This window comes from Oncorhynchus mykiss, chromosome 13 (genome assembly GCF_013265735.2).
Source record: "Oncorhynchus mykiss isolate Arlee chromosome 13, USDA_OmykA_1.1, whole genome shotgun sequence".
NCBI lineage: Eukaryota > Metazoa > Chordata > Actinopteri > Salmoniformes > Salmonidae > Oncorhynchus > Oncorhynchus mykiss.
The window spans coordinates 54,378,506-54,391,143 of record NC_048577.1 but is presented as its reverse complement, the minus strand read 5'-3'; the positions used below and the strand labels follow the sequence as shown (position 1 = coordinate 54,391,143).

The 12,638-nt window shown below is 50.0% G+C and overlaps 1 protein-coding gene across 2 annotated transcripts in view; it reads right to left on the bottom strand.

Annotated features, from left to right (window-relative positions):
* Positions 1-5,639, bottom strand: part of tex2 (testis expressed 2) — a 40,138-nt gene extending 34,499 nt beyond the window's left edge. Inside the window, exons 1-2 of one of the 2 annotated variants that reach the window (XM_036941522.1) lie at positions 5,340-5,639; positions 3,798-3,903 (exon numbers count right to left, since the gene is read on the bottom strand). The gene's annotated coding sequence lies outside the window, so the exon portion shown is untranslated. The remainder of the gene's footprint in view (positions 1-3,797; positions 3,904-5,339) is intronic. The other variant, XM_036941521.1, reaches the window with a different exon arrangement.
* Between the last annotated feature and the right edge of the window lie 6,999 nt (positions 5,640-12,638).

Here is a 12,638-nt window from a genome sequence, read left to right as displayed (position 1 = left end):
CACGCTCATCCCCCACACCATCACCATCACCTCCTATCCCCCCCACAGACCATCACCCCCCATCCCCCCCACACACACCATCACCCCCTATCCCCCCCACACACACCATCACCCCCTATCCCCCCACAAACCATCACCCCCTATCCCCCCCACACACACCATCACCCCCTATGCCCCCCCACACACACCCCCACCCCCTATGCCCCACACCATCACCCCCTATCCCATAGACCATCACCCCTATGCTCCCCCCACACACCATCACAAGATATCCCCCACACCATCACCCCCTATCCCCCCCACACACCATCACCCCCTATCCCACCACACACACCATCAACCCCTATCCCCACACCCTCACCCCTATCCCCCACACCATCACCGCCTATCCCCCACACACACCATCACAAGATATCCCCCACACCATCACCCCCTATCCAACACCATCCCCCCCTATCCAACACCATCACCCCCTATCCCCCACACCATCACCCCCTATCCCCCCACACACACAATCACCCCCTATCCAACACCATCACCCGCTATCCAACACCATCACCCCCTATCCCCCACACCATCACCCCCTATCCCCACACACACACAATCACCCCCTATCCAACACCATCACCCCCTATCCCCCACACCATCACCCCCTATCCGCCCACACACACCATCACCCCCTATACCCCCCACACACACACCATCACCCCCTATACCCCCCCAACACACACCATCACCCCCTATACCCCCCACACACACACCATCACCCCCTATCCCCCCCACACACCATCACCCCCTATCGCCCACACCATCACCCCCTACCTCCCCCCACACCATCACAAGATATCCCCCACACCATCACCCCCTATCCCACACACCATCAACCCCTATCCCCCACACACACCATCACCCGCTATCCCCCACACCATCACCCACACCATCACCCCCACACACACCATCACAAGATATCCCCAACACCATCGCCCCCTATATCCCACACCATCACCGCCTTCCCCCACACCATCACCCCCTATCCCCACACCATCACCCCCTATCCACCAACACACACCATCACCCCCTATCCCCCCACACACCATCACCCCCTATCCCCCACACCATCACCCCCTATCCCCACACCATCACCCCCTATCCACCAACACACACCATCACCCCCTATCCCCCCACACACCATCACCCCCTATCCACCAACACACACCATCACCCCCTATCCCCCCACACACCATCACCCCCTATCCCCCCCACGCACCATCACCACCTATCCACCAACACACACCATCACCACCTATCCCCCCCACACACCATCCCCACCTATCCCCCCACACACCATCAGCCCCTATCCCCCACACCATCACCCCCTATACCCAACCCCATCACCCCCTATCCCCCACACCATCACCCCTATCCCCCACACACACCATCACCTGCTATCCCCCCACACCATCAACTCCTATCCCCCACACCATCACCCCCCTCCCCCACACCACCACCCCCTATCCCCCTATCCCACACCATCACCCCTATCCCACACGCCATCACCCCCTATCCCCCAAACACACACACCATCCCCCGCCATCCCTCACACCATCACCCCCTATCCCACACACCATCACCCCCTATCCCACACAGCATCACCCCCTATCCCCCACACCTTCATCCTCAATTCCCCACACACACACCATCACCCGCTATCCCCCCACACCATCACCCCCTATCCCACACACCATTAACCCCTGTCCCACACACCATCACCCCTATCCCCCCCACACACACCAGCACCCCCTAACCCACACACCATCACCCGCTATCCCACACACTATCACCCCGTATCACCCACACACACACCAGCACCCCCTATCCCACACACCATCACCCCTATCCCCCACACACACACCAGCACCCCCTATCCCCCACACACACACCATCCCCACCTATCCCCCCACACACCATCAGCCCCTATCCCCCACACCATCACCCCCTATACCCAACCCCATCACCCCCTATCCCCCACACCATCACCCCTATCCCCCACACACACCATCACCTGCTATCCCCCCACACCATCAACTCCTATCCCCCACACCATCACCCCCCTCCCCCACACCACCACCCCCTATCCCCCTATCCCACACCATCACCCCTATCCCACACGCCATCACCCCCTATCCCCCAAACACACACACCATCCCCCGCCATCCCTCACACCATCACCCCCTATCCCACACACCATCACCCCCTATCCCACACAGCATCACCCCCTATCCCCCACACCTTCATCCTCAATTCCCCACACACACACCATCACCCGCTATCCCCCCACACCATCACCCCCTATCCCACACACCATTAACCCCTGTCCCACACACCATCACCCCTATCCCCCCCACACACACCAGCACCCCCTAACCCACACACCATCACCCGCTATCCCACACACTATCACCCCGTATCACCCACACACACACCAGCACCCCCTATCCCACACACCATCACCCCTATCCCCCACACACACACCAGCACCCCCTATCCCCCACACACACACCATCACCCCCTATCCCCCACACACACACACCATCACCCCCTATCCCCCACACCATCAACCGCTATCCCACACACCATTACCCCCTATCCCCCACACACACACCATCACCCCCTATCCCCCACACACACACCATCACCCGCTATCCTACACACCATTACCCCCTATCCCCACACACACACCATCACCCCCTATCCCCCACACACACACCATCACCCCCTATCCCCAACACACACACCATCACCCGCTATCCCACACACCATCAGCCCCTATCCCCCCACACACACCATCACCCCCTATCCCCCACACACACACCATCACCCCCTATCCCCACACACACACACCATCACCCCCTATCCCCCCTACACACACCATCACCCCCTATCCCCCACACCATCACCCCCTATCACCCACACACACACCATCACCCCCTATCCCCCACACCATCACCCCCTATCACCCACACACACACCATCATCCCCTATCCCCCACACCATCACCCCCTATCCCCCACACACACACCATCTCTCCCACTCAGAGAGAGTTGATATGTGTTTCTATTAGCAAACTACACCTGCTAACCAACACACCTCCAGTGTAGTTACAGTAAAATGTCTAGTGACAGCAGTAATGGATCCTCTTCAGTGTTTGACAAAAACACTAAAAGCCAGAGGAGATTTATACCGTCAGTTTTTATTGCTCTTATTGAGTTTGGTAATGCCGAATTCAAGATGCTGTGCTGCCCTTTATAAAGTATACTGCTTCAGTCTCTCTAAGGCAGGCTCACACACGCATGCACACACAGAACACAGAACACACACAAAGAACACAGATCATGCAGAACACACACACAGAACACACACACACACAGAACACACACACAGAACACAGAACACACACACACACAGAACACACACACAGACCCATGTCTCTTCCCAGGTGACAGTATAATAGTGTGTCCTCTATGTAATGCGGTGAGATAATGCAAACCTCTTAGCATGGTTAATGTATGCCAGGAAAAGGCACAGTGGTTTAAAGGGTTTGGACTGATGGACAGAGAAAAAGACAGAGAGAGTGATAAATAGAGAGAGAAAAGAAACAGAGGAAACAAGAGATAAATAAAGCGACAGAGAGAGGCTGTTCAAGGCTGGATCAATCCTCCCTCCTCCCTCTCTGTGAGGTCAGGCCATACAGTCCCCATGCAGGGTCCCGATCAATAGGAGCTCATATTCAGGCTTACCTTGAGACTTCAGTGGCATTCAATCTGCTGCCTCTGGCCTGGGCTGCAACACTGTCTGTCCTCACTGACAGTCACACACACAGCCAGGCCATGGATCATGCTGCTGCTTTAGAGGTTTGCATGGGAGAGAGAGAGAGAGACATCGGTTGTGGTGAGGGGGAGCACTAGAAGGTATATCATTATTTTACTGTCACACACACACACACACACACACAGCACAGCACAGCACAGCACAGCACAGCACAGCACAGCACAGCACAGCACAGCACAGCACAGCACAGTCGAGCACAGCACAGCGGTAGCACTCTGATTAGCAGATAAACCCTGAATGCCACTTCACTCTCTCAATCAGCAGACAGACTGCAGTTCTGTGAATGAACTGGGACTCATAAGATATTAATGTGCCGAACTTGTCTCCAACACAAACGCATGGATGAATGACAAACCCCCCTGATACCTCAGTAACCCCGTTCACCAGAGAGAGAGAGCGTGTGTGAGCAGAGAGAACAGAGACTGAGGTGTTCAGGTAAGGAGAGATCGAATGGTGACTGAACTCTGTGTTCAGCTAGTTACCAGTGTAGCTACAATGTCAATGCTTTTACCACAAAAACATATACAGATGTATGTGTAATGACAGGATTATAGCACAATTGATGTCAATGAGATACAGCAGACATGAGCCCACACTGTCCCTCAATTCCCTATTCATTATTGAAACTGTGATACCTCTGTGATACCTAGCTGATTCATCATCTATCTCTGTGATACCTAGCTGATTCACCATCTATCTCTGTGATACCTAGATGATTCACCATCTATCTCTGTGATACCTAGCTGATTCATCATCTATCTCTGTGATACCTAGCTGATTCACCATCTATCTCTGTGATACCTAGCTGATTTACCATCTATCTCTGTGATACCTAGCTGATTCACCATCTATCTCTGTGATACCTAGCTGATTCACCATCTATCTCTGTGATACCTAGCTGATTCACCATCTATCTCTGTGATACCTAGCCAATAATACTTCAGAATATTACTAAATGGAGACCTGCGATCACAGCTTCACAGCTCAGAGCCTATAGACAACGACCTCTAGGCGGTCTGCATGCTGCAAATGATATGTCTGTTAATAACAATAAACCATGACATAAACACTGTAGCATAAACAAAGACATGCAGATACACAGGCTAGGCTATACGCTACTGTATGTGCAACGTTACAGCCTAGGCTACAATATCCTACCGCTCCCATTTCAGATGGTTTTAATGTATCAGCACCGTTACATTGTAACATTGTAGGTTAACCTCTGTAGCGGACATTATAAACAGGTCGGAGTCACATCGCTACTTTGCCTTTGTCTGTCCACATCTGTAAAAGGCTTCTTTCTATCTGCTCTCTTCCGTGTCGAATATAGTAGACCCACCCAGCTAAATGGACTGGAGGATACAGCCATTGACAAAAAAAAATGCTCTCCGAAAGAGAAAGCAAAGGCATATTAGAATATAGGCTAATATCATAGGCGATATCAATCTTACCGTATTGACGGTTCATTTCATCCACATCGGGTGTGTTTGATGCTGCCGCTGATGCACACTGTAACTAATCCTGGATTTCCCACAATCAATCTGCGTATAGTATAGCTGCCTACATACGTGATGATGAGCGCTGAATGTGAATCCCAGTGACAGCCCAATACAGTGAGAAACAGCGAGAAAAAGTACTCTCCGTTTTCCAAGGGCAGAATAATCAAATCGGATCCGATGGCAGAACGCCTAACGGGCATCTGATCTCTACGCTCTGGGATTGATTAAAATGTTAGAGACTAGGTATTTGGTATTATAGGTGATCATATGACACACCCACATTGTATAACGCTGTCTTTATGCGACCCTGCAGCACCATATGGCCTACCTTACAATACTGAAGTCATTACAACCCATACATCAAATAATATGCATATTTAATGATATCGCAGCAGAATAGTCAGAAGTGCATCACTATGAAGTGATTGGGGTGAATATCCTGAGTTGTAATCACAGGCATCAGTTATGATTTACAACACTTTTGCAATCTCCCTTCTATAGGAATGCAAGGGTTTCACTTTCACCAATTTAGAAAGGAGGGAGGGAATGAGGGAGGGATACATTCTCAAAGTATTTAAATAGGGCCTAGAGTTCAACCTGTTATTCTGTGGTTCAGAAGCCATGGGACTGAATGGGACCGTCATGGGACTGAATGGGACCGTCATGGGACTGAATGGGACCGTCATGGGACTGAATGGGACCGTCATGTGACTGAATGGGACCATCATGGGGCTGAATGGGACCGTCATGGGACTGAATGGGACCGTCATGGGACTGAACGGGACAGTCCTGGGACTGAACGGGACAGTCATGGGACTGAATGGGACCGTCAGGGGACTGAATGGGACCGTCATGAGACTGAATGGGACCGGCATGTGACTGAATGGGACCGGCATGGGACTGAATGGGACCGTCATGGGGCTGAATGGGACCGTCATGGGACTGAATGGGACCGTCATGGGACTGAATGGGACCGTCATGGGACTGAATGGGACCGTCGTGGGACTGAATGGGACCGTCGTGGGACTGAATGGGTCTGTCATGGGACAACCCCTGCCGCCTAACCTAGACACTTGTGTAGATCTGAAAGGATTGAATATGTGTAAGCAATGGGACCAAACATCTCTTTCTGTTTGGAAGAGAAATGTGGCCATCTAGTGGATATGAACCATCAACAAGAGAAAATGCATCTACGTATGTTAAAAACAAATTCTTAGTTACAATGACAACCTAGGAACAGTGGGTTAACTGCCTTTTTCAGTGGCAGAACATCAGAATTTTACCTTATCAGCTCAGGGATTTGATCTAGCAACCTCCTTCGAGTCTCTCTCTCTGGTGTAAAATAGGAACACAGTGACACCCAGTGGTATTTATTGGTGGAACAAATTGGTGTTGTGAGGTACAGAACTGACAAGAGGGTAGAACAAGAGAGAGGGAGACAAAGACAAAGTGTAAGGAGTTAAAATAACAGAGAGAGAAAGAGAACACTTGCTTTGGCAATGTTTCCCGTGCCAATAAAGCCCATTTGAATTGTAATGTAATGGAGAGAGAGTGAGACAGAGAGAGAGGGAAATTAATGATAAAGGGGACAGAACAGTAAAAGTTCAGAATGATGAGGGACAGAGAGAGTAAGAAACAGAGAGAGACAGATTCACAGGGACTCACAGAGAGAGAGGAGCTCAAAGAGAAAGAAAGAGAGCGAGCGAGACTCACAGAGAGAGGCAAGAGAGAAGAAAGTGAGGGACCGTAGTTAATAATTGATATGGGCCCTGGTCCCAGACTCAGTTCTGGGTTCCGCAGAAGATCCCTCTATCTCCCTCACACAAAGCCATTTAGCAGTGATTCACATCAAAGCAGTCCAGCCTCCTGCTGCTAAGCTGAAAGGCCAGAGCCCCCATTGCCTCCCTGCTGCTCTAATAATGCATCCTTTATCAAGTTCACAAACCAAACTATTAATGCAGAGGGCTCACCGAGCTAATAACTTCAGAGAAGTAGAGAGAGGGGAGAGACAGAGAGAGAGACAGAGAGAGAGGGAAAGGCAGAGAGAGAGACACAGAGAGAGGGAAAGACAGAGAGAGAGAGAGAGAGACAGAGAGAGAGAGAGAGAGAGAGAGAGAGAGGGAGACAGATAGAGAGAGAGAGAGAGAGAGAAAGAGAGAGGGAGACAGAGAGAGAGAGAGAGAGAGAGGGAGACAGGGAGAGAGAGAGAGAGAGAGAGAGAGAGAGAGATAGAAACAGAAAGAGAAACAGAGAGAGACAGAGAGAGGGGAGAGACAGAGAGAGAGACAGAGAGAGAGAGAAACAGAGAGAGAGAGACAGAGAGAGGGGAGAGAGAGAGAGAGACAGAGAGAGGGGAGAGAGACAGAGAGAGAGGGAAAGACAGAGAGAGAGACAGAGAGAGAGGGAAAGACAGAGAGAGAGACAGAGAGAGAGAGATGGAGAGAGAGATGGAGAGAGAGAGGGCGGGGAGACAGAGAAAGAGAGACAGAGAGGGAGAGAGAGAGGGGGAAGAGAGAGAGAGAGAGAGAGGGGGAAAGACAGAGAGAGAGAGAGACAGAGAGGGAGAGAGAGAGAGAGGGAGACAGAGAGAGAGAGAGAAAGAGATAAACAGAGAGAGACAGAGAGAGCGAGTGTGAGACAGAGAGAGAGAGAGAGAAGGCGGGGAGACAGAGAGAGAGAGAGAGAGAGATAGAGAGACATCAAAGCTCAGTCGCAGTGTTTGGAGATCACAAGGCCTTCCGTGCTGCATCTGTCTCAAACACACTACTACTGAAACACAGCAGTGATGAACAACAAACATTTTATCTGGCCACTGATGGACGCAGATGTCTCGCCTCTCTCGGCTTACTCTCCCCTCTGTTCAGTGCTGCGGGGCACCACCACGGCTGACCAATCAATAGCCACCGCTCAGCGTTCGGTGAAAAGTACATAGAAGTGCTGAGCACTGGAACTTTTTGCTTTTCAAGGCTGCCCTTTCTTTGTTGTGTGCTAATGACTAAACCTTTTGATCTTAAAGACAGGGGCTGGGGTTGGGCGAGGTGTACAATGAGAGATGGGGTTGGATGTTAAGGCAGAGGTGGGTGGACAGGGGAGGGGAACTACCTTTTCATGTTACCTTTACTCCGCTATAGGGATTTATAATGAATGTCAGCACTGATAACAAAGCCCCATTTGCATATCATAATCGTCCATCTCTGGGTTTTCTGATCAGGTGGAAGGACTGCTCTGTTCTCTCCCTCCTCCTCTTTCCCCTCCAGTTCCCTTTGAAAGCTGTTTGAAGTGCACTGCCCTGCTGTTCAAATAACCAGGAACGTGTGCATGCCACCACTGAGCTGCCTGCCGCTGATTTGTTTAAAAGAGGAGAATGGGGGAAGAGGGGAGGAGGGGAGATGTAGGTGAGGAGAGGGAAGTATACTTTGTGTACATTATAGAACTCATTTGGCCTGAGATGATGCAACTTTCTATCATTTGCTATAATTCTTACGTGTTTCTATTCTATTCTATTCTATTCTATTCTATTCTATTCTAGGTTATATAATCATGTACATGTGAATTCCAAACTCAGGTGGGTATGATAACTTCTGGCCAGCCATGACTTGTGCTGATAGATAAGAGTCACTGTCACTTTGGTCAAAAGTTATCATTAAAAAGCAGGATGCTGAGAAACGTAGACACACACACACAGGCACAGGCACAGGCACAGGCACAGGCACAGGCACACGCACACGCACACGCACGCACACGCACGCACACGCACACACACACACACACTCTTCAACTGCGAATCAGCTCTGCCTTTCACCTGTCACTATAACCCTCTAATCTCAGCCAGAGTGCTTTAGTGTGACAGAGGGAATGGCACTGGCTTTCTCAGGACAACTCCCCATCAAGCCATAGAGCATCCCCAACAGCACACACTGTTTCTTTCTAGGTCTGGAGATGTGCACCCCTGTTCTAACTGCACAGCAGGCCCAGTTCACCAGGTGTAGAAGACGGGCCAGGGAGAGATGTGCTGGAATCAAAGGGCCTTCTCACCTCCTCACATAAATATGTAGTCAGACAGCGGAGCAAAACTGCTGTGCCGAGCTTCAAAGAGGAGCAGGCACTGAGAGATGGGAGAGGGTGAGAGGCGTGGAATCATAGAATGCACTCAGGAGAAGTAAAGGTGTGTGTGTGTGTGTGTGTGTGTGTGTGTGTCAGTAGGACTTCATCCACCCTTACAGAACTATGTCCATTTTGTTTTGATGTCGGAAGTGAAGTATTTAAGTTATTCTAACTGAAGCCTGTTTACCAGTCTCAAATGAGCCAGTTCTCTGAACAAGCCCTTAGTTCTATGCTCTCTGCAGGGGTTCTCATGTTTTTCCTAACCAACATTTTAATTGATATCCTGCAGCTGTTGATTGGACATCTGAATAAATAACCTGATGCTCCTAGTGTCAATCAAGTGCTGTTTCAAAGACATGACCAAGACCCCCTGGTCTCTCGCCTTCTCTTTTTATCTGTCTTTCTCTCCCCGTTGCCTTCTCTCTTTCTCTATTACTTACTCACTTCTCTCTCTTCCTGATGTCCCTCCAACTTCTCTCATATTCTTTTTCTCTCACTTGTACCCCTAGTACCCTTTGTGACCTCTGAAAGAGAGACAGAGAAAGAGCAAGAGAGAGAGGAGGGAGAGAAAGAGAAAACAGAGAGGGTGAGGAGAGAGAGAGAGAGAGAGAGAGAGAGAAAGAGAGATAGAGAGAAGGAGAGAAGGAGAAAGAGAAAGAGAGGCAGAAATAAAGAAAGATAGAGGGGGTGTCTGGAGGCTCAATAGCCCCTCTGTCCCTCTCACTACCATGGGGGCCTCCATGCTGGGAGCAGGCTTTTTCATCCACACAGACTCCAACTCATAAAGCCTCTCTAGACCACCATCACAACCTGAAACTCCCTCCCCAATCCCCTCTAACCCCCTCTACCTCCTAACCCCCTGGCCCTGGTCCATGGGAACTCACAACCTGCAGCATAATGTCCCCCTGGCCCCAGAGCAGCTTTCTCCAAACTAATGCTGTGGAGTTTTAATACCCACTGCTCCACAAGTGGGTCGTCTTGGCTAGAGCCTAGGTCTGCTACAACCAACTTGGCCCTCTGCCTTATTTTCCCTTTTTCAATCTATTTTTCTCAAACAAAAGAGGGGGATTCTCCTTCTAATTGGTTTGGATATTGAAAGCCGATGGGATGTGGTCGGTGTAAATGAGACGGAGGCCCCAGGGTCAGCGGGGGACTGTCAGTCCGGCTCTGCCCGCCCAGGGTGGGAGGTAGCTGGGATAAAGGCGCTGGCAGGCAGCCTCCTCTCTGGAACTCTGGAGCAGAACTGGAGGATCAGAGGCAGGCAGGGGAGATCTTGTTGAAGCCCCGTCTTTACAACGCAGGCCAACAAGATTTTGGGAATGTTGGAGGAGTCTGTTCTACACCTCTGCAGGAGTTCCAATCTCCACACATGGGAACCAAGTCTGCTGCTCCTCAGAACCAGGGTCGTATTCATTAGGGCACACCGTAGCAAATCGAAGAACAAGTTCAGATAAAGTCCCTGACATTTTTTTTCTTTGTTTGGTGCCTACTGAATACGACCCAGGATTCTCACGCTGAACACTGGAGAAATGGCTGCCAAACCTTTCAGTTATTCACTAGCTGGCGGTGCTTTATGTAGAGAATAGGCAGACTAACTGTGTACTGTACTGACTCTTTTCCAAGCCAACCCCAGCCTGAACAATCCCACCACTGTAACTGATTGTTCCTATGTGAGAGGAGATGTGCCCACAGTCTGTGATGCCAAGTCACATAGATGGGCTGGTCCATGACCTCAATTCAGCTGACCACGGCTACAGACAGATGACCTCTAACCAAAGCCAGACTACGGTTTACAACTGCACATGGGGACCAATATCGTACTTTTTGGATAAATGTCTTCTGGTTTGATGAAACAAAAATAGAACTGTTTGGCCATAATGACCATCATTTTGTTTGGAGGAAAAAGTGGGAGGCTTGCCAGTCATGATAAATGAGCAGATGATGATGTGCAAGTAGAGATACTGGTGTGCAAAAGAGCAGAAAAGTAAATAAAATAAAAACAGTATGGGGATGAGGTAGGTAGATAGGGTGGGCTATTTACAGATGGACTATGTACAGCTGCAGCGATAGGTTAGTTGCTCAGATAGTTGATGTTTAAAGTTGGTGAGGGAGATAAAAGTCTCCAACTTCAGCGATTTTTGCAATTCGTTCCAGTCACTGGCAGCAGAGAACTGGAAGGAAAGGCGTCCAAATTAGATGTTGGCTTTGGAGATGATCAGTGAGATATACCTGCTGGAACGTGTGCTACGGGTGGGTGTTGTTATCGTGACCAGTGCACTGAGATAAGGCGGAGGTTTACCTAGCAAAGACTTATAGATGACCTGGAGCCAGTGGGTCTGGCGACGAATATGCAGTGAGGGCCAGCCGACTAGAGCATACAGGTCGCAGTGGTGGGTGGTATAAGGTGATTTGGTAACAAAAACGGATGGCACTGTGATAGACTGCATCCAGTTTGCTGAGTAGAGTGTTGGAAGCTATTTTGTAGATGACATCGCCGAAGTCGAGGATCGGTAGGATAGTCAGTTTTACTAGGGTAAGTTTGGCGGCGTGAGTGAAGGAGGCTTTGTTGCAAAATAGAAAGCCGATTCTAGATTTGATTTTGGATTGGAGATGTTTAATATGAGTCTGGAAAGAGAGTTTACTGTCTAGCCAGACACCTAGGTATTTATAGTTGTCCACATATTCTAGGTCGGAACAGTCCAGGGTGGTATTGCTAGTTGGGCGGGCGAACGGTTGAACAGCATGCATTTGGTTTTACTAGCGTTTAAGAGCAGTTGGAGGCCACAGAAGGAGTGTTGTATGGCATTGAAGCTCGTTTGGAGGTTAGTTAGCACAGTGTCCAAGGAAGAACCAGAAGTATACAGAATGGTGTCGTCTGCGTAGAGGTGGATCAGGGAATCGCCCGCAGCAAGAGCGACATCATTGATATATACAGAGAAAAGAGTCGGCCCGAGAATTGAACCCTGTGGTACCCCCTAGAGACTGCCAGAGGTCCGGACAACATGCCCTCCGATTTGACACACTAAATTCTGTCTGCAAAGTAGTTGGTGAACCAGAAGAGGCAGTCATTCGAAAAACCAAGGCTATTGAGTCTGCCGATAAGAATACGGTGATTGACAGAGTCGAAAGCCTTGGCCAGGTTGATGA